Source organism: Lagopus muta, chromosome 10 (assembly GCF_023343835.1).
Source record: "Lagopus muta isolate bLagMut1 chromosome 10, bLagMut1 primary, whole genome shotgun sequence".
Lineage (NCBI taxonomy): Eukaryota > Metazoa > Chordata > Aves > Galliformes > Phasianidae > Lagopus > Lagopus muta.
The window spans coordinates 14,756,786-14,784,743 of NC_064442.1; the positions used below are offsets into that span (position 1 = coordinate 14,756,786).

The 27,958-nt window shown below is 41.6% G+C and overlaps 1 long non-coding RNA gene across 1 annotated transcript; it reads right to left on the bottom strand.

Moving 5' to 3' along the window:
• Positions 1-224: 224 nt before the first annotated feature.
• On the bottom strand, positions 225-27,958 carry LOC125698465 (uncharacterized). The gene is made up of 5 exons (XR_007379197.1): positions 27,936-27,958; positions 6,764-6,883; positions 4,989-5,192; positions 4,042-4,596; positions 225-2,085 (listed from the first exon to the last, which is right to left on the bottom strand). It is a non-coding gene; the product is annotated as an uncharacterized LOC125698465 (long non-coding RNA).

Consider the following 27,958-nt stretch of genomic DNA (forward strand, 5'->3'; position numbering starts at 1 on the left):
AGGCATTTCCCAAAGCATATTTGAGCACAGACATGGAATTTAATGGTATTCTGCAACAAAGTCATTTGAATTTCTGCAAGGGTTCTGAGGTATTTTAAATATGTTTTGACAAATATTTAAAGAGCGCATTTTAGGTTTAGTTGTATGTTCACTAAGCTGAAATACGTTATTTAAACAAACTATGTTGAGATGTTTGGTATCAGATAAGGTTGACTTACCTGGGCTCAATCATGCTGCTCCTTCTCCTCTGGGGAGTTGCAGTTGTCTGTCTGCCTATTCTCCTTGGTTGTGCTTAGCATCTCACAAAATATAGTTTCTCATATGGTTGAACTGACAAGATGCTTTCTCAAAGTCACAAAACCACAACGTGACACAGTGTGACACGACTTCCCCATGAATCTAGTTCTGGAGAGCAGGTATGTAGAAAGTTCTTCATTCCATGTCAAACTTCACTACAGCTCTGAACTCCCACAAAACAATTTCTTGAACTGATGGTTTACAGTGCTTCACATTTCTGCATCTAACAGCTTGTTTGGGGATCATAATGCTGCCAGTTGGTCCAAGTCTTCACAGTTCTCTGGTTTCTTTCCCTCATCTCTCTGTAATAGACTGATAGGTTTCTAATTCCATTTCCTGGTATATGGTTCAGACAGACTGTTTTTTATACGTAATGAGATCTTAGTCCCTCTCTCATGCTTTTGTAATATTTGATTACAAATGGAAATCATAATTAAAATATTCCAGCTAGCCATAATTGCATCACCGACTCAGGAAATAATTCTATTTAGGAAACGTTTTTCTTTAACTTCAGAAACCAGCTGTTACTACATCTTCCATAAAATTAAAAGAACGTGAGACATCCCTACAGTAAAACCTGTAATTTGCAATCAACTACCATCAGGTAGTCCACAGCATTAACTGTTTACTCTTAGATGTTCTAACTACCAGATTGTGCAGCAATTCTATGTATGGAGGCTAATCGTCGCATATTCCCCTGGTAGCTGTATTCCCTATGGTTTCATTAAAGAATATCCTTACGTGACGGAGAATCTCGGAATCACGAAATTTTTTAGAACTTTCTTTCCAGTCATTCCAAGAATTTGTGCAACCATGGCAGAAGAGAGAGCAAGGAAAGCAAATATTTTCTCATCTTAGTCACTGTTTCCATGGCTTCTCAATTTGTTCTGTTCGGTTTTAGAACACTGAAACGCTCTCAGATATAGAGACAGCTGTGTCACAACAGCAGCAAAGGCCCTTTTCAGTGGGAAGTACCACCACTCCCATGAAACACACTTGTTTCTTTTCCCCAAAACGATGTCCCACAATGACTTGGTTAAAAACATGAACTTTCTTAAATGTATCAAGCATCTGAGGCAGAAAAATCACATTCTTAACTGTAGGTATGTGACTACTCGAAGAAAGTAATCTGTGCAGGACACAGTACCCAATAAGAAGCTTCCGTGTAAATTTATTTCTACCTTTTCTGTGAAAAGGAGATGAATTTAGGGGACAGTGGAACTTTAATAAGTGTAATAAGACAGTTGAAAGTCCTCAAAGTCCAGCAGGTGTGGCTCGGTCATCAGCCATTGAGTTGTTGCCTGGAATGCATGAATAACACATGTTCTAAAAGTCTGAAATTATCCTCCATGGTCTGCTACTTCAGAAGCAACCCTTTTGTTTCTGTATCTGGGAAACCATTTAGAGTTTTATGCATAATTCATTAACTTTGTATTAATCAGACTGAGATAAACTATCTTCAAGGTCTCATTTCCTATACACCAGCACATGACAAAGTAAAAGCCAACATTATATGGATGTGTTCTCTTGTAAATTTGATTGGTTTGGGTTGTTCTTGGTGTCCCAAAACAACTAGAAAAGCCATAATGAATGCAACTCCAAATCATTAGTCTTTACACTTATGCATTCTGGGGACGGATGTTCCTATCTCTTTTCTCACGGTTTCCATGACACGCATGGAGTGCTTCAGTTTCAGACGTGTTTGTTCCGTGTGAGTCCAGCCAAGCTTCACTGTATCGTTCACATCATCAGGGTCCAGCAGATGGAGCCAGCAAAACACTTGTTTGGCTTAGACACAAAGGAAAGAGGCGTTAGGCGGAGTCATTAGACCTTATCACTATTTACTTACCAGTGCTAAGAAACTAGCTGATAATAGCTTATCTTGCGCAAATCAAATATTCTACCACCACTTGCTTTCGCCAGAGCAAAATACGAAGTAGCTTCTTCTCCACTCTCCTTTCAAAATAAGCTTTCAAAATCAGAACACTTCTTGTCAGCACCCCGGAACAAGACTCAAAGAAGAAAAAAATATTATGGGAGAACTCAGGGGGATCCTTGCAGAATGTGACAAAGCTTCTACCGTTAGAATTTGCAGAGAATGTGCTGCTTCATCCCTATTTCCCTGGCTGTATCCTAGCTACATTAATCACTTACATAGGATGCTGGTTAATAGTACAGTATGTTTCAAAGCAATGGTAGTATCACCTAAACTGGTCTTCCACAGAGCCTTTATTAAAGATCATACACTGAAAAAAAAAAAAAAAAAAAAAAAAAAAAAAAAAAAAAACCAAAACCTGCTGCAACACTGGCCTTTAAAGTGAATCTCTGCGAATGGGAGCTACGAGCCTTAAAAAAAAAAAAATAAAAAAATTCCCCTTTCCTAACACAAGTAGAATTAAGACTGTATAATAGGTTCAGACAGATAATGTGACCTAAAAAGATTAATTTCTATCTCCCCATGCAGGTCTGACTGTAGCTCTGTTCTTCACACAGTTGAGTCTTATTCCCCTCTCTGATCTATTAGGTCATGCACCTAGCCAGCAACTGCCAAAGTGCAATTGTACTAACGACGGCTGGAGGGTGCAGAGCAAGGATACATACTGCATAGCCAACTGACCACATTATTTGACTCAGGAACTCTTTTTGATACATATGGACAAAGGCAGATGATAAATCTGTTTTTCTCAGAGTCAGACAGTTAAAGGAATTCCTGGAGATTTTGTTTAGAATCACTTTTAAATGCAATGTTTTGGTAACTGTAATTTTAATATAAGCAGGTTTTTATCAGCTGGTGGAAGAATCACCACACTAACTGAAACAAGAGCAATGTAATTGTTATCAGTTGAAGCAGAGGTTTTGTAGATTCATCTATTTGAACTGTATGCTGTAAGGCATGCACAATGTAAGAGTAACTGATCTAGACTCTTACTACTACTACTCTTAGACTCTTACTTACTACTAATCTAACTAATCTAGACTCATACAAATGAGGAAAGCAGGTAAATATTTTTGAGAACAGTCCCTTGTCCAACAAAATTACCCAAACAAGAATCATGGCTATCTTCACTATCCCTTCATGGGGCCTGAGACAAAGAAAACTGCTGAAGTCAGAATAACAACATCATCAGTATCTCGTTAGAAAATTGGACTTAAAGGTGTAATAAGAGACTCATAGAAGTATTAATATTATTACATTAGCTCCTGGAAAATACATAAGTAAATCTATAGCTACCATAAAAAGAAGTCTGCTTCACTGCTATTGTAAATAGTACCCAAAACAAGCATTAAATAATACTGAAGTAGAGCAAAGCTAAGGAATTCAAGATTTTGATTGAGGATTTGCTTTTAACTAGTTCTACTAAAAACATGTGTTCTAAAAAATTATCTTTGTTGCTTGGTTCAGTTAGCGTTCACAGATGCAAGCAGTGTTCAGGCACTGCTCGGGATGCTGGATTAAAAGGCAAGTCAGATTAACTCAGGTTAAAGATCCCTAGGTCCTCAAACTTCTCCCAGAGCATCTGCCAATTCCCAGTAAAGCATTTGGAATGTTCCCATCCCCTTCCTATACCTGCAACCTTGCCCTCCCCCCAGCTATTCTTTCTCCTTAACAGAAGGGAAAGCAGGTGTTTCACTGCATTTGAACACAGTTGGAGAAAGAAACAGGCAATTCCTAAGCCAAGAGCGTATCTATAAGAAAACCTTATGGCATAATCATATGAACTTATTTCCGAAACCCAGGCCTACCTTTTACTCAGCTAGCCCATGGACTGGCTGTATTGCTTTGTGCTTTTGTTCTTAAGCTTGTGTAGGGAAGAATTTTTAAGTCACTGCATTCCTCATGTGCAGGAACGGCTTGGCTCCTATCTGCTGTAAACAGACGGTGCTGCGGTCTGTGCTGGATCCGGGTGTTCCAAGCAGAAGGCTGTCAGAGCATGTAGAGTTCCTAACACCTCCACTGAGGCCCCTGTTAGAGCCCACGCTGACAGATACGCTGCAGAGAGCTATTATCTTTTCTAAGAAACATTAGAAATAAAATTTGTGGTGTCCTCCTGGAAAGGGTCTACCCAAGGGACAGATTCCAAGTGCCCACCCTTTTATGTTGCCAACAGAGCACGGAGGGACCACACTTCAAACGAAAGTTCATCTCAGGCATTTTCAACTATATTTGTGTTTTTGCAGGCAATGTACTGAGGTGGGACTGAGATGTCTGCAAGAGGTTTGCTGGACCTGGGCAATGACTTTGTCCTTTTTGCAAAGCTTCAAGAGTTATTTGAACAGCAACAGGGTGGCTCCTTCCTCCTTCAGTGAGGCGATACAAGAAACATGGAAACATGGGAACATGGAAACACACTAAAGGCATTATTTGCTCCTCTTCCTCCTGAGAGGATCCCTCCCAATCACCCTGTATGCCATCACTGCAGGGCAGTTTTACCTTCTGTCCTGAGCACAGTTCAGCATTGCAAACAAGTCATATGGGACGAACGTGGCAGTACTCATCTTCATTCCCTCTAGCATACTGTTTGTAACTGTGCTCAATATTAAGAGAATAAAGTAAAGAGGAAAAAATAGCTCCAACTCCTACACATTAATTAGTTTTCAGATTTCCACAGAGCATCTGTTCTGACATCTCCAGAGGGTTTTATATATGCTAGGAACTAATTAAAGTTATGAGGAAAGATTCTTACCCATACCTTAGTACATTTACCGAAGATAAGGAGGCCTGAAAATCCTCTGAAGTCACACTGAGAGCAACATGCTGGCCATTTCCCAGGATCCCAGGGACAGTTCAGGTCTAGGAGGCGTGCCAGGAAGAGGACATGGGGCACAACACTGATGGCTTGTCATACACAAGATACTGTCTACATCCTTTAAATCTCCTCAGATTCAGAAGCTGTCTAGAATCAGAAAAGCAGAAAAAAATAGGGAAATCATCATCCCCCCTGTTAGGCTGCATGTTTTGCTCTGCTTCTTACAGCTGTCACTATATGACCAAACCTGATTTTCTAAAAAACACAACTATCAACTAAAAGGCAGACTGATTCTTATAACAGAGAGAAACAAAGAAAACACTAGCAGTTGGATTCCCAAGCTGACACCTTTGCTCAATAGTGCTAAGCAGAAGCTATTGTAATAAAAAAAATGCACAGTGATTATTACTGGAATTACTAAAAATAGAGTCAGAAGGAAAAAAAAGGCACCCTCATTTGAAGTAGTTATTTTCTCTGCTTTATGATATCAGCTACAAAACCATCAGTTGGAGTTTAAATGGGACATTATCAATGCTGGCAGACCCACAGGCAAAGGAAACAGACTTCTGCATCTCTTTCTATAGAGCTCATAACCCAGAAATGAACAGATGATTACACTGTACTAGATCTGCTTCTCCTGATCTCACTCTGATGTCTCAGGTCCAAAAGCAATATTTCTTTAATTCAAATTCCTGAAACAGCAGCCTACTTTCCACACTTACATTCAGAACTAAAAATCTGGAATAAACACAAAAATATTGCACAGCAGGTGTACAGACCAAGATCATTTTTCCTGCTAAGATAGGTGGGGCTTTGTGTTTTAATTGTGCCGTTAAGAAATTAACATGACTCATCGCCTCTCCTTTTTCCTGCCTTTCTAATGGCCTTGTACTGTACAAACAGGGGTGTGTTTGAAGGAGGGGGGGGAGGTAGTAGAAGGAAACTTAAAAAGGTACTGATGTACCTCGTAACGTCTCTGATCTTGATTTAGAGCAACAACACCAAGCAGTTACATTGTTAAAAACGGCAGTAAAGAGAGAAAATCCACGACAGTAATGAACCCCAGGGAACCTAAACTATGAGCTGAACAAAAAGCACCCAAACTAATCTTTTCTGATGTTGGCACTTCAGCAGTTACCTGATAGCCAAGGCAGAATAATAATAAGCCAAAATAATAATAAGCCAAAAGAAATCTCTTAGGAGAGGGAGGCGGGAAGGGAATGCAAGTTGTCTTTGTGGAATGTTATCAGATGAGAATTCAAATTCCAGTCTCTACTGAGGCTGCTCCTGGAATGCACAAAACACTGGGTGCATTCCCCTCATACACACATCCATTTTGTGTTTTATCTTTCCATGCAGTGCTGCTTAAAGGTTTATAGGCTTCTCGGCAATCTTGGTATATGGTCATTGTCCAAATTTGCACTGCTCAGCCTCAGATGAAATAGAAGCCATTTCACCCAGGAGCAAGAGAAATCTGAAGGTCCACACTGGAACTTCAAGGGGTGATCCTGAGTTTTAGTTCATATCCTGCCCACCAAAGGCTTCTCAAACACGCTAACAAAGAATGCTTAACAAAACTTTAGTGGTCAGCAGTGGGACAGCATGAGACCTGACAAAGCTCTCATTTCATTTTCAGGTTATAATTTGGCCTATGCTGTTAAAATCAACTGTTACTACTCATCACCTCTCTTATGGCAGTTGCTATCCAGTGCACTTACCTGTCATAAACAATAGAATACTTTTTGCAGGTTTTGAAGCATAAGCAAGGGAAGAGGGCAGTTTTCTTCCCAAGGTAGTTCCTTAGAAAATGTAATCTGAACCCCACAGACAAGAAAGGCCTGTAGAGAGGACAAACACATCTCTTCAGCACAGGAGCGCTCCACAGTTCACATCACATTTAGATAAACAAACTTCCAACAAACAACCAAGCTATGCACTCATTGTGGAAAATACAAAATACCACTGAGTGATAATTAGTCACAGAATCTCAGAATACCCCGAGTTGGAAGGGATCCACAAGGATCATTGAGTCCAATTCCCCTGAAGTCCTGGACATTTTACAGAGTAATCAAATGCAGTGTAAGCTTTAAGGACAACATTTTTAAGCTTCTTTCCATCAGTTCTATAGAATGGACTGAAGACTCAAATCAGATGCCAGTCACTGCCTCTTTACAGTTCATTCCTGCCAAAGACAACAGCAAACTTCCAAGACATGCATAAAGGGAGAATTGGAGCTGGATTTGTTGAAGAACTTTTTGAACAGATGTTTTACAATGTAGACAGTGCTTCAGAAAACACCACTGCGCACCTAATTCTCATTTCCGCTGCTGAAGATGAGTGAGATTTACAATTCTGAAAACTTCACTAAACACCATCTGAATTTCTGGGAGCTTAAACAGCACTGAAAATATCCATTCACATGGCATTCATCCTCTACAGGAGCAAGAGAACTTCAACAACTCCATTGGGAGCTAAGGTATGTTAAGGTCTTTTGTTGTGAGCAGGGAATCTCATATTCACTTTCATCATTTTTCTTAAAAGTGTCAACAAAACTACTCATATTTTTCTTAAACAACCCTGTTATTTAAAAAGCTCCTTATTAAACCTCAAGCTATACAAGCTCATAGATGTGAAATCTTTTTTGTCACAGCCTGCAAGCCTGATTCTCCACTTTTACATTACCTGATTACTCCTTCCTTTCCTGCTGAAGACGGTACAAGTTTTTTCTGTTGCTTTGGATCAGATCTTTGCAAAAATACAAGACCTCACTTTAAGAAAAATGAATCCTGATCTACATTAACAAAAGTGAAAGGAGAATACAGACTACAATTGGATCTAAATAAAGAATAGATATTTCACCAAGTATGAAAAAGGAGCTTTAGCAATACTCACATCTACACCTATTATCAGCATGTCTTACAGCTATATTGTTCAGTGCAGTGACGAATGTCAGGCACATCTGTTCATGATTTAAAACCAGTGTAATTGACAACATTCTATTACTCTGCTTCTCACTAATATTTAAATGCATGTAACCTCCACTTCCCTTAATTAAAGCAGCATAGAGAAAATTAACTCACAGATGAAATAGCACACTTCAAGTCAGGGTAAGATTACACGGTTGCAAAACCACTTGATCACAGATGTGACCCAATCCAATTACTGCCTCAGCTACACTAAAAACAAAAACCAACCCACAGTATGAGGCCAAGCTTTCCAAACTTATGCAATTAGTTTTATAAAAGAAAAAGATTATGAGAAAAAATGTACTATCTACTATGCAAAACCTATTTATCCTATGCAAATTATTGTCTACCCAGGCAAAACAGGTTAAATGCTAACAGGGAATTTTAATGTATTCCCTTCTGGGGTAATAGGCATGTTTGAAAAAGCAGTCTAACACAGATATTTAACTACCTCCAGGCTGGGATTAAAAGTGAAAGGACACATGGCTCTCTTACTCTCATCAGTGAATTTTCAACCTCAATAGTTTTCTCTCAGCTATAAACTTCTCTCTTTGTTGTTGTTCGTTTGTTTTTAAACTCTTCATACCTATGAAGAAATTTTGAGGTTGCTAAAGCTTCTACATCATAAGCTTCAAATGTAACGTGAATGTAAATCGATAAGTAAATACTTGAAGTGAAAAACCCATGTAACATCTGATGAGGAAAAATGATTTTTTTTGTATGCTCCCATCCAATCCAGTGAGGCCACTTGGTTGAATAAGGATCAGTATGACAGAAAAGTCTGAGTGATGATTATCCTTTAGATGGTCTGCTATTTGGAGTGTGAAACTTGTCTAAGTGACATCTAGATGTTTTGATAGTATGGAAAGTCAAATGGTCCGAAAGCAAAATATACAAAGTGAGTCCAAGAACAAAAGGTGAGAGCTTCTGCATTAGAAAGTGCAAAGCACCAAAAAAAATAGGCCTTTTCTGAAGGGTCACAATTTTTGTACTGTGTTTACACTGCTAGCACACTTTATGAAGTGCTTTGGTGTGATGGCAGGATAGGTACTTCTCATTCACATCCTGTTGCACAGCTAGATTGTATGTGAGTGACGATCCCACAGAGTTACCCATACAAACAGGCCAGTCCTCACGCGAGGCTCTGACGCCGTTGAGTCAGCAGACAAACCTAAGAGACCAGAGTTCTGTCTGTCAGCCAGAATGTTGTGACTGTGCAGGAAGTATCCCAAACTTCCCTTGCAGTGTGGCTCCAAGAGACAGCTGTAATAAGCCCTAAAAAACAATGTGCTGTAAATAGTGAGCAAAAAGCAGGGGAAAGCAGAAGATGCGTCCTCTTCAGCAGCCTCTCATGGTATATGATATTTAGAGTGCCTAAAACATGCTGTTGAACTCAGAGGCAGAATGGGGGTATGTAAAGAGCTAATAGATCTAACAGTCATTCAGCACAGATATTTGCACTGTAACCTGAGGTTGACCTAAGCAGCTAAACTCTTTTTTTTACATTCAGGACCATGATTTTGTATTTCAGTTTTGCAACAGACAGACAACAAACTTCAGACTATAACTCCCTATGCTTCAAGACGTCAGCAGAGAAATCCTCTCTGGCAGCCTCCTGAGATGATTAGTCTCAGTACAGCAACTGATGCCACACAGCAAATGAAGGTCTGTGGACACATGAACCTAGATTTTTATTAGGTTCAGCTGTGTTCAATTTGTTAACTATTCACAGAAAAGATGGCACTCCAGAACATGTATACTCAAGAAAGGCTATACTCAAGAAAGGTTTTCATGACTTCCTCACTTATCCTGTTCATTTAAAGACATAAGACACTTAACCTTCTCACCAGTTTCAAACAACATTGATCTTTTCATTTGTCCTCAGAACAAATGTACTTTTGTGTGTGTGGCTTGAGAGACCTTTATTTACCAGAACAAATCCCGTCACAAGATACCATTTGTTCATGATTATTTAATACGCTGTGGCAGAAGCCCATACTGTAATGCGATGGGTATTTACTAGAGGACACCTTTGAAAAATAACATAATGCCAGAGCCTCATGAGATTCATAAGGTATTTGCAGAGCAAATCACCCCTCCAAAGAGCAAAGGGCAAAAGCATTACTAATGTGCACTTGAGACTCCTGTTCTAAGGCTGTGGTTTAAAGTGCTGAGGGCGTTCCTGCACTTAAGAGATTACTTTTGCTCTCTTCACCTCAGATGCCCCCGAGGTAAACTCTCCCTGCCACTGGCCGATTTGTTATACATTAAAGGAGCTGGGAGATGGTAGCAATGCATTTGTTCTGAAAAGCAAGAAAATCCGCTAATACCTGGTCAAGTTATAAATGGAATGTCTCAAGGACACTCCCAACTCCAACTCAGTGACTCACATTCATTTGCTGTAACACGGCTTTGTTGGCACGGGCTATAAAACAACAGGCCCTATTTTCAATGTACGTCATTCCCTGGGCTGTTGCTGATCAGAGATAGTAGCAGTGCTGGGAGCAGCTGGATGGCAGAGTGCACGCAGCCATGCTGCAGGGTGCAGGAAGGGGGAAGCTGATGGACATTGGTGGAAGCAATCTGCTGCTGTTTGGATGAAAACCGTAGGAGAGAAGCAAAATCAAATACATCCAACATGGACACACACCCTACACACGGCAGCTGCAAGAATTGCTTAGGAGACAGGCAACGTGAAAGCCACTGGGGAGAGTGGTGGTGTTGCTACACTGTAACAGAACTTGAAACAAAGAAAGTCATTTTGTAACAACTAACGGGAGTATTTCTCATTGTATAGAAATAAAAGGCAAACAGATATTAATTCAAGTTCCAGGGAACAGGCGAAGGGCTGAAATAGACACTCCAGGGCTTCTAAAGGAAGTCAAGAAAAGAGCAGTTGCACGTTCCCTTCCTCTGCAATGTCTTTCTCCAGCTAGGCTCACGCAAGAAACTCAAGCAGACGGCTCGATCCAGCACAGCCTCTCTTTTTCCTTTGACGCCAGGGACACGCAAGTGTGTCACACTGTTACACGGTCCTTCCAGGGAGACAAAGGCTTTTCACTGCTTTCACAAAGTACGGTTTGTGCGCGGTAAACGATCCCCCTCAGTGGAAGGAAAGAGCTCCATTCCTTTCCCCTCAGCTCAGAGCGTGGGCAGGCCGCTGCCAGAACACACGTCGGCGTTCTCGCACGTCTCCCATTCAGCACTCAGAAGGGGGGACCGCCATCGCCGCGGGAGCAGGTGGCGGAGCGGTGCCAGGGCTCAGACGCACGCAGGCCCGTCCGGCCCCGCAACCCACGCGCGGCCACCGCCCGTCGCGAGGAGAGGGCGGGACTCGGCGCAGCGCCCGCCGCGGCCACGCGCGTCCCTGTGGGCGGGGGCCGCGGAGCCGCGCATCGCGTGTTAGGGGCGCCCCGCCCGCGGCCCGCTATAAATAGCGCGCTGGCGGCTGCGGGCCGGCCGCGCGGGGCACCCGAGGACAACGGCGGCGCCCGCTTAAAAGGGCAACGGCGCCGCCACGCTGGTGGGGCCCGCCGCCAGCTCCCGCGGGGAAGCGGTTCCGGCTCCCTCCGCCAGGCTCAGCGCCACCGAAGCGGGTAGTCGCGGGCTCGGCCGGGCCGCAGCGCGCCGCCGGCCTGAACCACGCGCGGCGGGGGCTGTGCGCAACCCTCCGAGAGCAGAGGCCGGGCTGCGGGCGCTCCGTCCGCAGGGGGAGCGTCTCCCGGACCCCCCAGCCCTGCATGCTCTGTCATGTGCGTAGTCGGCCCCAGTCCCGCCCGGCAAAGCAGGACAGACTGGAAATGGAAATCAAGTGCACCCAAATTAGCGTTTCAAAGTCAGACGCTATTAGCGGCCAAAACATGAGAAGCAGTGAAACAATGCCCCACCATCCCTACAGCTGAAAATGTGGGATAGCAGGGCACAAGCAGACAGCCCAAGTAGGCACTAGGAGGCATTTCCCATCTGTCCTCTTTCACGTTGCTGCTGCCAGAAACGGGAAGGTAGCCGGAGACCAAGAAATGGAAGTTTCTCCAGTTGCCTTTTCTATACAAGTACTTCTGCCAGAACTCACGAGGAGTCACCCCTGACCACCACTGAGCATCCCGAGGGCATCAGCCCCAGAAATGGAATCAGCCAAAGAAATTTCCATTTGATGTTGTGTTAGTTTTGTCAGGAAGAATGTGGACGGGGTGAAGAGCTTGCCCTCTCACGTACCTTCACCGTAATTAAGAAGCAACATTTTGACACGACCTGCTGATGGCTGCCCTTTCCCTGTGCTCTGGCCCAGCTATGTGGATGAGCCAAAACAAGAAAGTCCACTAGCTGGTGGTGTTTTTTTTTTTTTTTTAAATTATTATTTACTTTGTTTTGTTTTCTGTTTTTGTTGTTTAAACTATAGGTAGAGTAAAATGCTTTGTTCTGACCAACTCCTCACTGGATATTGCCTCTCATAATACCTAACATTCTATCATCTTTTTCCACCATGTCCTTGGATGCTGCCTTCACTGTTTCAGGGGACTTTACACACTTAGCACAAACCCTCATTTTGATGGATCAAACCCTTATCTCAACATGAGCCAATACCCACCTCAGATTCATGCTTACAGAAGCAGGTATGATGCTTCTCTTCCCCCCAGCCCTCGCAGAGCACTCGCCAGAATACCCTGAGAGCAGACAACATAGTTGAGTAACCCTGTTTATCACATGATGGTTTTCTGACGAGTTTGGAACATTTAGTAAACCAGCACTGGAACCAATACCATTGATCTCCCAGTTTTCTGTACCAGGTGGCACATACACCTGAGCTGGAATTCTCTACATGCAGTTTTTGAATGAATGTGAACCTTCCTTTCTCAGGTATAGAGTGATACCCAGAGGGCCAGGACAGCAGAGACAGCAGTTGATCTGTATAGGCCTCTACAAAGAAGAGATTGAGTAGGGTCTGTTTGGAGCCACGCACACTTCATTTGAAATTATCTGAACCCGTTGTTTCTCTTGTAATTATAAAAAGCTGCTTACTCTGGCCAACATTCTTTTTAAGAGGTCTTTGCCAAGTTATGAACAATGCCTCATCAAAACACAGGGTTGTGCAGAGCGTGTAAACATAAGCCATAAAGGTTAAGCTGGTATTCTTTCCAGCCTCAGACCACCCTTGTTTTCTTAGAGATGTTTTGAGAGGAACATCTAATTCAATTAATATGATTTTCTCGTTTCTGAAATCACTTGTGTGCATACTTTTCAGATGCATCACCAAAGTTTAATTTCCAACATGCATGCTGAAAATAATGCACCAAAGTTCACAGTGTGAAGTTAGATGCAGATCAATTACGTATTCCTGGTGAACAAAGCAGTGAATAGGCCGACTACTGAGAGAGGAAGTCTAAAACAAGACAGAAAACAATACAAGCAACTTTGTTCAAGCAAGCTAAGAGAGAAACTAGCCTCCCAACTCTGGGCTAACACGATATTTTTGCCTACTAAACTTACTCACGCACATATGAATGGAGAGTGCTAACAGAAAAGGAGAGAGAATCCTTAAAGAGGAACAAAAAAGAAAAGGTTCAGCTCTGCATTCCAAAGTGGGGCTAGAGGAGAACTGCAGCAGTAGGACTGCTGCACTACTTGTGCCTGAGGACACTACCCTGCATAGTTCGTTGTTGGCGAAACTTTCTGGGTTAATGTAAAGACAACAAATAGAATCCTAAGTCATTCAGCTTGGCTGTACTTACATCACTGTGCCAGAATGCTCCTGCTGGGAGACTAAGCTATACTCCATGTTGAAGCTGGAACATCTCATCCGCACGTCTCTGGTACAGTCCTAACCACACGAACACAAGATGGGATACATTTGGGACTGCTCTTCCCATAGCTTTTGATGCAGCCTCAGAAAGCAGGCCACATACACTACACATACACTTGCAGCTCTCAGATCTCTCCTAGGAAGGATACTGCATGCAATAACACCTCTCTGCCTTACATCTTCTGGCCTAAAAATGCTCCCACATGGTCCGAAAGCAAAGTGCGCAGCGCTATGCTCAGAGGAAGCAGCACTGAAGGCTGAACAGCAGAAGGTCAGTTATCAAGGTAACCTTTTGGACCACTGCAATCATAGCTTACTATAACTACTGGAAGCTGTTAACTCAGTAGCACATCCACTGCTCAGACAGTACAGAGATAGATGATATCACATGCTTTTAGGTGGCCGTGAATCACCAGTTGCCACAACACTCTATTCAGCTTTTCTAATATCTGAATGTGTCACAAACTGTTTCAATTACAACGTCAGTTGAACTGCTGCAAGGCTGTGTACAAGGAAGCCAAGTCAATTTTTTTGCTGAACCCCAAGAAACAACTAGTTCCTCACATAGAGGTTTACATATCACTTTTACTTGTCCCACTCCCCTTTAGAAATAGGTGCTTGTGCCTGGCATCATCACAGTCATCATTCTAGCCAAGCATCAGAAAGGCAGAGGTACCGCCTGCCTCTCTGGAAATGGTCCAGAGCAGGCCTCAGCTCTGGTCTGAGGTACTCTTGGAAGACAACACACACACAGTTTGTTTTGGTGCCAGACGATTCTGGCAAAACAACTGTTCCTCCTGGCAACAACAGCAGCTGGCCTACACAGAGCAAGGGGTACACCTGAGCCCCTCCCACTCTCTGGGTAACAGCCTCAAACCTCTTCCTCCTTAACCTATATAGATGGGATTCTTGTTTAGATTGGTAAAGAAAGACTCCTTGAGTTGCCTCCAAGGGTATTCTATGGAAATTTTATATGCAGATCATGAGAACCATGGAGCACGCATTTACTCACCTGATTATCTGTATAACCCTACAAATCACTTGATGCAGTGCCAAGTTATTCCAAGGAGCATCTACTAACTTATCATGACTTAACACTGAAAAGCGTTGGGTTTGAAAAGACAAAACATAGTTAACAAAAATGAGCAACCTTCTTTTTCATCTGACATCAGTGCAAAGGTTAAGACACAGGGGCGCTGTACAGCACTGAACCTTCCTCACTATGATTCTGCAAGCCAATAAGTCGGGGTACTTTTAGGATCCTCCTATCACTTGTCCTCTATTTCCCTGAAACATCCAGGCAGAAAAACTTATCAACAAATGGCTGTGTGGCTGCCTGGCTGAACAGATATTGGGCTAGGAACAGATCACTGTTCGCAACACAGCAAACCCCACATCATCAACAAGATTCATACCTGCATCCTGAGCCCAATCTCAGATGTAAGGAAGATGCCTCTGAAAACACCTGGAAGACATTCTTGCCATGAAGGCTAAATTCCAGCTCTCACAGATATGTCTTCAGGATTCTGCACAGCAGAGGTTAAGCCACTAGAGAGCTATCTAGTTGCTAAATTTAAAATAGAATAGTTTTACTTGCAGCTTTTTGATTCTAGAGGATTTATTCAGTAGTTCTCTTTGCTTTACTGACTACCCTTTTTTGGGATTTGGGACAAAGCAAATCAAGGTGAAACAAAGGGTAACATGACTTCAAGCAGTTTAGTTCATAGGCACGCTGGGGGAATCTGTAGCACAAGTCATACCTAAAGGGATCCAAGGCCTGAACATTGTTTACTTTTGCACTACACAGACTGATACTACTGAGGAAAAGCTCTCAAGATTAACTCCCTTCAACAAGCCCAAACCAGTATGTGCACTGTGAGAAAAACAGCTCAGAATTGCAGACAAACCCTGAGCCATGGGCATTGACTCAGGTTCCGTATTTCTCCTGGGCATTATACAGGTAGAGATTACAAAGACACGAGAGCATAGCCTTACTATTTCTCAATCAGTCCAGTGAGCTCCATACTTTGTGATGTTACAGTTGCTGACAAACAAACAAACAAACAAACCCTAGATGGGATTCTAATTAGGGTTTTTACACATCCTGTGCTATGAAACCTTTGGAGGAACATGCACACTAAACCAAATTATTTTCTGTAATACACAACTTCTTTCCCACAAACTCCATGTCCCACAGGGGTTAAACTGTACAGCAACCAAGTTAAAATAGGCGCAGGAAGGAGCATGAGACTTAAAAATAGATGAGGAATCCAGGAGGCAAAGTCACAGGAAGAGGTCTCTAATACAGGCAGCAACAAGCTTGTGAAGGGCTTTTAGAAAAGCACATTAAATACTTTGCCTCATTTAAGACAATGCAGTTTTTGCCAACACCTTTTTACTGAACCAGTACTTGTTGATCCAAAGAGATCAAACTTGGCTTCCATCATCATGTGAATGAAAAGCCAGTGTTGTGGGAGATGGTGATAGTCACACACACTGCACTGTTGACGTGGAGTTTAGAGTGTGGTGGCTCCTGAAAGGCATAGACTGGCTTCAAGTCTGCCCTTACACAATGAAGTCTGATACCTTCTAAATGAAAGCGTGAAGATACACCTTCATTCTGTGGGGATACAAGCACCTCCATCTCTACTCCCCATAATTATGTTTTTAAGGGAAGGCAAAACTGGATGAGGCTGTTCTAGGCTTAAAACTATTGAAGTTATTCACTGACATACCTAACGCAACACAGCAGCAGACTACTTAAGGGCTAAGGTAGTATAATACATGCTTACACACAAAGAATATCGAGCCTAAATACACAGGGGAATTTTCATGAATTTTGCAGTGAAGTTTTGCAGGCTGTTTAACCTATAACACACAAGTGTCTGAATGTAAAAGAAATAACAGTAATCATTATATGTTGTAGTAGCAATTCCTCAAACACGTATTTGCGTGTTGACACTTCTGAAAGGAGGGCTGTTGAGCAGCTATGCTGGGAAATGAAACATTGCCTAAGCCTGAAGAGTAAACCACAAGAACAGAAAAACAAGTGTTTCTGCAGCTGCTTTCTTCCTCCCACAGCCCAAGTCTCTGATTACTGAAATAGAAAGATTAAAAGTCACCTGAGGATTCAGCTGGTATTCAAGTAACTTTCTTCAAGCTATACAGAGCTTGCAGCTCAAACATTTAGTAATGACTTTCATCCTGTTAGCTTCCACCCCTCCAAGAAGTTTGGCTAGCAGCAAAATAAAGTATGTTCTCTCTCAAAAACTCTGCTAAGTTGCAAGGAGACAAGTTTGGTTCTTCAGGTTTAGCCATGAACTTGTCTAATGAGGACACTGGTGACAACATTAGCTTAACTTATCTCTCCAGAAAGGAGTAATATATTGGACACTTCAAGCAAGGAAGAAGAGAAGGAAACCTATTGAAAGAGATGGCATTCTTCCTTTTGCACAAGTTCCCATCAAGTAGTAGGACATACAGGTGGGAGAGGCTGAATTACTATGCTGCTGTTGCCTAGCCTCCTTCACCAACAAAGCCGTATCTGATCTTGTGGGCTGGTTTACTCCTTCAAAAAGCAGATCAGTGTAACTCACTCTCCACTGCAATTTGCTAGCTCCACAGCAGCTACAGAGTTTCTTATACAGACTATATTTACAGTCACAAATTGATCACTGACCAAGTACACACTAATATTTATTCAGCTGGATCAGAAAGTCAGTCAAACCCAAAAAGTTTTCAAATGTGGGTATGATCTCACCACAGCCAAACAGAAATGATTGCTTATTCTAATATTTGGGTTGAGGAGCCTGGTAGACACAAGGGCCAAGCCAGAAATGGATGGCATCTGAAATTGATCCAGTAAACACTGGTGAAAAATCATGGAATTTTGTTTTTTCCCCCCAGAGAAAACCACTAAAGCTTCTGCTAGCCACCATTCTAACCACTGGGATATTACATTGGAAGATATGCGGTGCTGGCTTGAGAGATGGGGGACAGAAATGACAGACTCCTCTCTCCTTGTCCTGATTTTTTATTTTTATTTTTTTCCTCCTTTCTCCAAACATTGGGCTCTGTTTGGCTTTTCTTTTTCAGTCTGGTGAGCAATGTCATAAGAATCACCTTCCTTGATAAGACAACAGATAGCTGAGAAGCATCATGAACCAACCAATTTTGCTATCCACGAATCATATATGAGAAAGTGTAGAAACACTGGATTCATGGCAAATGTGTGACACTAGAACATTTTTGTTTGAAATTCCTGACTGGGAATAATGTAACAAAATTATCCCTGAGGAACTCACTTCCACCTGAATGTCATATAGGCTCTTTGGATGAAAGATTCCCCTTCCATCAAGACAGAAAATGAGATGGCATAGTTAAGATTCACCAGATCAAGTTTTTAACAATAAAAACTGTAGCAAAAACAAGCCACGGGCTGAGCAGCTCCTCTTTCATTTATAGCTCTACATTTCTTCTAGGGAGAAGAATCACCTTCCAAGCCTTACCCACAGTTTAAATCTCAACCATCTTCTGGCCAAGAAAAATAAAATAAAATCTATTAATATGCCCTCTCCTCAATAGGCTTTTACAATGGTTGGATTCATTGAAATCACCATTGTAATACAGTGGCTAGAACAGAAGAACCAAGTTTCTATACTCTGAAATAAAGTCTGTGAAGTTTCCCTACGCTCCTCTACTTCTACAAAGCTTTATACAACAGCAGCAGCTCCAAGCTGACAATTTAGCCTTTAATAATAGTTAATGAATTTCCATTATGCAGCTCATACATACACATAAGATGTAAGCAACATGAGTGTGACTGACCAGCACGCTTCCAAAATTCAGCACACTGAAGAATTACCAGATGCTAATTCAGCAGCGAATATGATCCTACCTAGTGTGACTGGCCCAAGGGAGAAAAAGAAATGTAAGAGAGAAAAACTGTGCTGTACTTTCAGATTTCGGCCAGGAGTAAAATTGAAGCAAATGGCAGGAATTGCATCCTCGCTATGAGGCATGAAGCCAGAGCTAAAAGAATTGCCTCTATTCAGTGTCTCAGCCTCAGAAAGAGGGAGTGGATAAACAATTAGACAATGGGCTTGGTGTACAATTTCACTGCACTGAGTCAGAAGCAGTGGGGATGTATAGACTTGTACTTTTGGAGAACCAGTGCTTGCATGAGGATGAGATTCAATACTATCACTTCTGATCCATGAGAGACAAAGAAACCTGGCAGAGATTGAAGAGCATTCCCTCCTCATGCTCTGGATACCACTTACTTCCAAAGCGCTCAAACAGTCCAGAATGACTGCTATGGTTCTTCAATGCAGCTGTCACTCTAAACTGAATATTCTAGTAAATACTGGGAAAACACACTATAAAGCCCTTTGATATGTGCTGGAAATATTTCCATACATTTAGGGCCATGGCAAATACAATCTTCAGCCAGGACTGACTGCAATCAGGGTTTGCTGGTTTATTCTCTTTACTTCTGTAGACACTGGCCCTCCTCCAGATACTGCTGGTGCTTTCCAGCAATACCCCTCGTGTGCCTCCAGCAGCTGTCCCAGGCCCCTGCAACAGCACACTGCCTTGGCTGTGAATGGGCTTGCCGCCCTGCCTGTTACAGCACTGCCAGCTGAGAACTGTTTTACAAAAATGCCACGATTTTGGCCAAAGTCTTTCGTTGCTCCTTGAACAAAACCTCAGCTCCAGGTCTCAAACCCTCAATAGTATGTGTTATAGAAGATAACAGTCCTTTAATGCTGGGGCTTGCAACACTGTGGCTTACGTTTTTATTCTCCAATTTCTAGCTGTGTCACAGTGCAAGTAATGGGAAAAGGCATGCACTGGTAGCACACACTGCCTAATTAATGACAGCATCTCTTGTAAGAACAATTTCTGGTTCAAATCTGTTTTTTACCAATGCACGACTGACAGTAACGGATAGATCTACCGCATGACAGAATGCACTTTTGAGTTACAAAGGTCAGCCCACTGCTTCTTTGCAAGCCTTAAAACTGGATATAAATATTTATGTATAATTGTACGCATTTACTTGAGATACTGAATCTTATTTGATTTGCTGCTGCTAATACTCTTTTTAAGCAGTGTTACACAAGAGGATTTCATACAAGATTTCACAATTTTCTGAATTAGTTCGTGCTGAGATTGGAAGTAGAATATAGGAGAGAAGAATGCAAATACTTGACAGAATGAATTCAAGGTGGCAGAGTCAGGAGCAAGGCATCAGAGCATCCAATTCAATTACAAACTGGAAATCCAGGATCTAAAATCCATTTTCCTTATTTCACAACTTCATTAGAAATTTACTATTGGAGATACTTGCCACTTAATCCCACCTTCGTAAAGGAGGGAATGAAAAATAAAGAGCAATATTTCATGGCAAAATTGAAAACTCAGCTCAACCACTGATTTCCCAAATCCCCACCTTCCTCCTAAAAATGTGTGACATTTCCTGCTCTTTATCTCTTGTCTTTTCTGCTACACTTATCCTCACTTCTTCATTTACCTTTCCTGCTGTATCTGGCCCTTATCAGAGGCTCTTAAGGATTACTTATTTTTATTCACTTGTAAGAACGGAAAGAAAATACTCAGAGGTAACAGTTCTTTGTTTTACGGTTCCTCTGAAGTTTGTGAATCCTAGAAAGAAAAGCTTTTCTTCCTTAAAGAAAACAGCTACCTGCAAGCATTCCTTGCCGAGGGACAGCCTAGGCATTCTCCATCAATGTGAGTAAAAATGGAGTTACTAGTATATAAAGAAAGGACAACAAAGGAATTTGAAGCACAATTCTGCCCTAAGATGACAGACTTCATTTTTCACTCCCTCTTACTCCTCACAAAAAAAAAAAAAAAAAAAAAAAAAGAAAAAAAAGAGTTTCACATATTCAGCTGCCAGGTACAAGAAGAACAGTTCCTCAGCTTCCTTCAGGGTCCCAAAACTACCAGAATAGCCATGTTTTTTAAGGCTGTAATACAGACTCACCCTTTCTATCATCTGGGGCTAAGAGTGTGGTAGAAGGAAAAAAAATTCAGAAAATCCTCAACCTCAGGTTGCTGGTTCACAGAAACATTGTAGAATCATTTTCTATCATTTTCATAGATACACAGATACGCAGAGTATTTGGGCAGAACAATGCCTTAGGAAGAAAAACAAAAGTGTTATGCTATGCTCCACTGTCCTGGTATTTCCAGCAATGCTGTACATTGGTTCAGTCACCAGAAGTTGCTCTAAAGGAGTAACTTCTTAACTTTGAATTGTTAAGTTTGCGTGTGGACTTAGAATCACCAATTGCGGCCAAATCCTTTTTCTCAAACACATAATGTGCAACAGAAGTACAACTCTTTATTAACCCTCATTAAAATTAGCCTAGAACAGGCAATTTTGCAAAATAACAACTTGAGGGCTGTATGACATGGCTTTAAACAGTCTAGTCAGTCTTCCAGACAAGCTGGCTCATTTCAACACCTCACTCCAAGGCTCTCTCTGTAAATGCTTACATTTATCTGAACAACAATGATCTCTTGAAGGAGCATTTCTCAACCCTAAGAAAAACATTCAAAAAGAGGTACAAGCTGAGGAGCTTGGTGGTCTGTCCTCTGCTTGCATCAGAAACAGTTATGTGCTTTACTCTGTGTTACTATCACTGTTAGGTGTTGGTTACGCTGTTAGGTAGCTGTTACGCATGATTGATTGCAAAGGAACACACAGGACACCACACCCCAAGGCTCTTCATTAATACACATCTACTACAAGAGCAAGGGCTGAACAGGTTATCATTACTGAATTGTAATTTCTAGGAAATATCATCAAAAAACAACTCCAGACTACATGGTGATCCACATGATTTTGTAGAGAAACAGCAAGCATCTACCAGAGGATGGTAAGCTTTGCTCCTCACCACCGCTCAGTTCTTCGCTTATCTCAACACCATACTGTTTGCTTCCTAAAATACTCAGGGGAGGTACCATGGCAACAAGAACTCTTAACTTCCCCTTCTGTTGCCCTGAGAGATGATCGTTTTTCTCTCTTTGAGAGCTACTAGATTAATTAAGTGAAGGGCAATGCTCAGGAGGTGGATGAAATAAAAGATATCAGCTTTTCTGAGCCCTTGCCAAACACATCAGTTCTCACTGGAAATAAGCAAAGCAAAGGTGTTCTTGGTCCTCACTTAACCAGAAGTCCAAAAAGGCTTTTACCCCTTCCTCTTCTTCTTCCACAGCCATCACAGTCACACTCAGCTGCTCATGACACAGAGCTTTTCCATTGCCTTCTCTCCTGTTTCAACCTGTACCTTAGCACCTGCTGAACTGGAAAACCCCAGTGTCTCTTAATCATTTTAGCAGTGAGATCTGTAGCAGATCAGACTTTCCCACAGCCCCAGGGATTGCCAGCAGTGCACTACTTCCACTATCAGACATCCTATGCTTCCTGCTGGAAACAGCCCTTGCAGTACCTTTATTCAAGATAAGAGCCAAAACTTGTCCAAAAAAGCCCAGCACCTTTTCAAGTAGAGCAATAATGCAAAGTAATATATTAGTTAACTCTATTAGATAGAAATATATTAGCTAAATGTAGCTAAAGAAAAAAGAGTAATTTCTTAAAAGAGACCACAGTACTGTATAACAGCATAACTTGAAAGAGCTGAGAAAGACCTAAATGTAGTACAAATGTTAATTCATCATACGTTAACTCATCACTGTCGTGAAGACCTGCAAACACTTAATCATATACCATAGTGGAGAAAGAAGATATTCAGGAGTGTTAGATGTGTCCTCGGATACTACCGAAATGGTTTCTCAAAACCTTGATTCAAGAATTAAATAAGTAGTCTTACCATTTTAGTGGGTTATCTGTGGCTGTCCTATACAACAGATAGATGGAAAAGAACGTGAACACTCTATTGTGCTGTAAGTGCCCTTCTGTCCCTAGAGCCATGGATTTTACAATAACTTTCTGGAAATATGCATCTCTGTAAATACATATCATGCCTTAATTAAACAGAGTTAAGCAAAAAGGGCAGAGGCATACAGATAAAAGAGAATTGGAAAACGAAGGAAAAGTACATGGCAAGCTTACTCCAGGGCGGCAGGAAGTCAGAGCAGAGACACTCATAACAGTTTGCAACAGAAATGCAAAACTTGTAACAGAATGCAAAACTGCACACCTTCCCTATTCTGCATACCGCACAAACTGTGTAGTGGAATTATTCCTTCAAGGTAAACTACAGCATTTGCTTACGCTAAATTTACAAGTCCAGTTTTAACAGCCCTCCTTCTCCTGGCATCAAAGCACTTTTATTTACAACATGGAGCATGCCAGTCAACAGTGTTACATTTTATCACTCAAATGCTCTCTGAGAAATATTCCATAGGCTTTGCCTGTAATTGTGCCATTTATTTACTACATCTCTTGAAATACACACAAACAGTGCTCCTGGGCTTCCTTTTGCCTAGAGAAAACCACAGCTGACCTGCCCTTTTACTAAAGGTCTGCTATTAGTTGCCTCAGCATCATCATGCTTGCTGCTTTCTGATCTGATGGGTTTCTCACCCGAGAAATCCCATAGCCCAAAGAAAACCTGTTATTTGATGACAAACTAGGGCATCAACCCTCTCTTTATGCAGTTGCTTAGAAATACAGAGGTACCATCTGCACTTTCCTGGTGCTGTGAGTTCCAACCAGACTGCGCGTACATGAAAATCTTTTACCCAAACAATGGCATTGTCATATTTCATATTTTTACCAAAACATTTCCATGCCTTAAGCACCATCACACTCTAAGCTGAACTGCCTCTATTATTTCGGAAAGGTATTGCAAGTTACAACTTCCAAGACACACACTATGAAAATAAAATCCAAGTTATTAAATGTGGGTTTCTAACTTATAAACAAGTGCTGTCATGACAGTGTACTAATTAATGCAAGAGGTAATTAAACTTGCATCCTATTTTGCCTGTACAAGATTGCTGTTGCAAGCATCAGCCTTCAGCAGTGTAACTGTAAAACTATGCAGTTATGGAAGAAGGATAGAAGCACAGCTTCAATAACAGAATATGATTATATTATAATGTTATTTCCTTTATTTTGTGGCACAGTTCTTCACTACAGAATAACTACACAATCGTCAGAAAGGTGGCACCAGAAAGGAGGCTGTGTATGGCCTACTTAGTTCTCCAAAGAACATCCCACTCACTGAAGAGATTTATTATTTTCTTTTCCCTATATTTCTTGGAAAATGCATTACATCATTCATTCACTGTGCTTTGTTCAGCATTTGTGCTACACAAAATCAAGAAGAACAGTTAAACAGCCAGCACTGCCCCGTGGCGTTTCGTTGTTAGCACAGCGGGACAAGCAATCCCTTGTTCTGGGCTGTTGCTGACCACAGTCATGGTTCAGATGAACCCTGATGTGCTCAGCTGGGCAGAACACTGGCAGCTGAGACAAACGCATGCAATTAGCTAGCACCTGCCTTGCAGGCCCGTTCATGACAGTAAGCCATCCTCTGGTAAGCAAGGAGGCTAAAAACAGAATACCCTCATTGGAGATAACTCTATTAGACAAGCAACTGTTGTAGTGTCTGGACATTATTTAGTGAAGTGCAGTAAAATCCCTCAAATAAGTGCAAATTTTACTAAAGGAAAAAAAAAAAAAAAATCTATCTTTCCAAACAGATACAGAAAGAACAAACCAACAACAGAGACACTTCGGAGTTCCACTGCAGGCATCTGGCAAGAGATTGCAAGAAAGAGTTTGCAGAAGAGCTACTTGCAGAATGCATGCAAAGGTAAGGTGATTGCTAATATACAGTTCAGCTTTCATCCCTTCTGGTTCCAGCATGGATCCCACAGTAATTGCCCAGATGGAATTTAGAGAAAAGACCTTGCCCAAAATGCAGGAGACTATAAGCATTTTTTATATATGCATAGGTTGCTTCAAAAGTAATGCCTCCTTTTTTTTTTTTTTTTTTTTTCCCCCCCCCGGTACAGATACACAGTACAGCAACACTATTAAACAGAGAAGTTCTCAGCTACAAAACAGTTTTCCAGTGTAGTCACCACCATTAGTTATGCATTTTCGACAGAAATGAACAAGAGCCTGCATGCTGCACTCCTAAAAATCTGCACCAGAGGGAGTGACCTGCTGTCACCACTGTCAAAACATACCACTCACTGCCTCACTGTGCTCACATCCACTGGTTGGTCTCCATAAATGTTCTGCAAGTGCCCATGAATGTCAATTGATGTAATGTTTTCCCAACATGGAAGAATTTAATTCCATACTCCTGTTTCATTCACACTCCCACGTCAGACGCCATTTTGTCAGACCATCCCTCCGCTGCCACCTGTCGCACAGCAGACATAAAAGGAAACGGAATATTGGTGGGAAGGTTCAACCTCTACTGCCACACCAACATCTGCCTGTGGCATCATGGGCCAACAGAATAAAATAGGAGGCATTATTTTCAGAACAACACTCGTATAATACATTGCACGCTGAATGTCACTGAACTCATCTCCACACTGACCAAGGTTTTCCCGTTTTTTAAATACACAAACCACCAAAGGAAATCAAGCTTCTCAGACAGGCTATGAATATTCCCACCAGCAAATGTATTCCACCACTCACCTGCAGAGAACAGAAGCCAATCGCCTAGCTGATCTAGCCAGACCACATTTACCACCACATTTTAATTCTTGAGAACTGATGAATGCAAAAAACAAATGTGAGCTTCATTACTCAAGTAAATAAGAATTAAATTAAGAGTAAATCAACTAATACACTCAGAAAACTATGTGTTTATATTCTAAAAATACTCTAGTTAGTTCTATGTAAGCCCACATACGTTTGCTTTCCTTGAATACTTGAGTGAACATTGTTGATTCAGAGGAAGAATAAATGCTCAGAAGAGCTAACTTAAACAAACAAACAGGAACTTCAACATTTCCTCAAAGTAAACTCCAGATTACACAATTAACCTACAGCAACACAAGTTGTGCATTAGAACCCTATGTTGCTGGTGCTTTCTGATGGCGGTTACATTCAGGAAATGGAAACTATTGCATGAATTAAGAAACTAACCAATAAAACAAGCTGCAATTTGCACATGAAGAGGAACTCCCCAGCAAAACATAAATACTGTTAAACAGCAAACCATATTGTGTGAAATATCCACTGGCAGCAAAATAAGCAGACAGTTCAACATATACCATGAATAAGGAAAAATAATTTCCTTCGGATGTTAGTCTGGAGTGGTAGGGGAAAATTCTGTTGCAGTTTCCTATCAGCACAGAAAGCAACCAATCTTCTAGCTAATCACCTGTGTTCAAGGCACATCTTTGCAATTACTTGATTTTAAGTTGTGGAGTGCATTTTCTGTGAACTCACAGAACAAGCTCAAAACCTATTCAGTATGAAACAGCCATGAAATGATTGAACAAACTTGCGTCCCTAGCAAAAACCACCACCACCAATCAAACAAAACAACAGTAAAACTAATAAAAAGACTACACAAGGAGATTCCGGGACTTCGGTTCGGGATGTTTATTCATTTTTCCTTGAGCAAAATTTGTATGGTGACAACATTGATTCCTCTGTCTTCTCATGAGGTCCAGATCCTTTCTTTCTCAAAGACATGTCCTGATATGATGCAATCTTTGAAAACTTTTATGCCAGGTGGCATTGATTTCAGATGAATAAGAAACAGGACAGTACGCAAAAAGGTTTATGAGAAACAATCACACTAATCCTTTAAGGAAAGAGAAAGAGGTTTTAGGATTTGCCTTTATGTTACAATTCTATTTGCACCATTAGGCTCTTCAGTAAATCTGGCCTACAGCAATGGCTTGCTCTTCCTTAAAGGTAGCGCAATCAGCTTGAATGACAAATGCCGAAAACACGTGGGGTAACTCCAAGGACAAAGCTCTACTGTGGAAAGTCATTCCCTGATACTGGCAAAGCCTATTTAAGCCCGAGCCCCTGGGATAATCACTGGATGTGGTAAGCCCTTCCTCAAGGATACTACGTGATTTCAGATGTTTATAGCACTGTGGACCATGAAGTGAGCAAGGAAATCTTCTTCTGTACGCTCCAGGAAGAGAAACAGTTCCGGTGCTCCAAAAGTGAATTGCTGTCCCACAGCTCATTGTAGCACTTACCCCTTCTTTAGAACAAGTTAAACTATTGTTAGGTTGAACAGAAAAACTTACAACCAGGAACTTACAAAATGAGCGTCTAGGGTATGCAAAACCACATTAGTATCTAAACAAACAACCAGCTTTAAAAAACATCTGTCTGCCCCATTGCTCTAATAAATGAACAGCACTGACAGGATTGCAAAGGGGCATATTGGGAGATAAGGAAATTAGTGGGTCAGCTCCATTATGGCCAGGTAGTACAGCTTATGCTCCTAGTGTCACAGGAAATGCACATCATCCCACTTCTTGAGCTTCCTGGAAGTATCTCTAGGTTCTGTACAATGCTTACTGAGATTCAACATTTCTGCATTTCACACTACAAATGAGCCTCCTGGTATTTTGATTATTTATTTCCATGACTGCTCTTCTCTGCTTTAGAGATACAGTAGACATTCTGCATCAGGAACCAACTCAGAGAGGAGAGAATACTATCATTTTAAATAATGCTGTTGCCACCAAGCATCACAAAAGAACTGTCTAAAAGGTGTGTCTTGTGCTTGTTCCACTTAATGGTATCAGCAAAACCTGTCACCTACACCTGGGCATTTCTGCAAATACATAAATACACAACAGCGTCTCAGTTCTCATCCTAGAGCATTGGGCTCATTCTCATTAACACCAGTTTCCTGCACAGATTTAGTTTGGGAGTAGATGAATCACTAAGGGGTAACTCATTCTGTCCCAGTCAGAATAATCCACACTGTGGACATCTGAAGGGCTGATATTCAGGCTTTAGGAAGCAGGCAGGCATAACGCTGTAATGCTATATAATGCTACACATAACATGATGGAAAGTACAGCAATAATGGCATCGTGACACAACCCTAGGCTGCAGCAAGTGAAAACAAGCCCAAATGCAGCATCCACAGACACAGAAAAAAAGAAACAAAAACTGCCTACCTTAAGAAGGCCTCAGGTAGGCA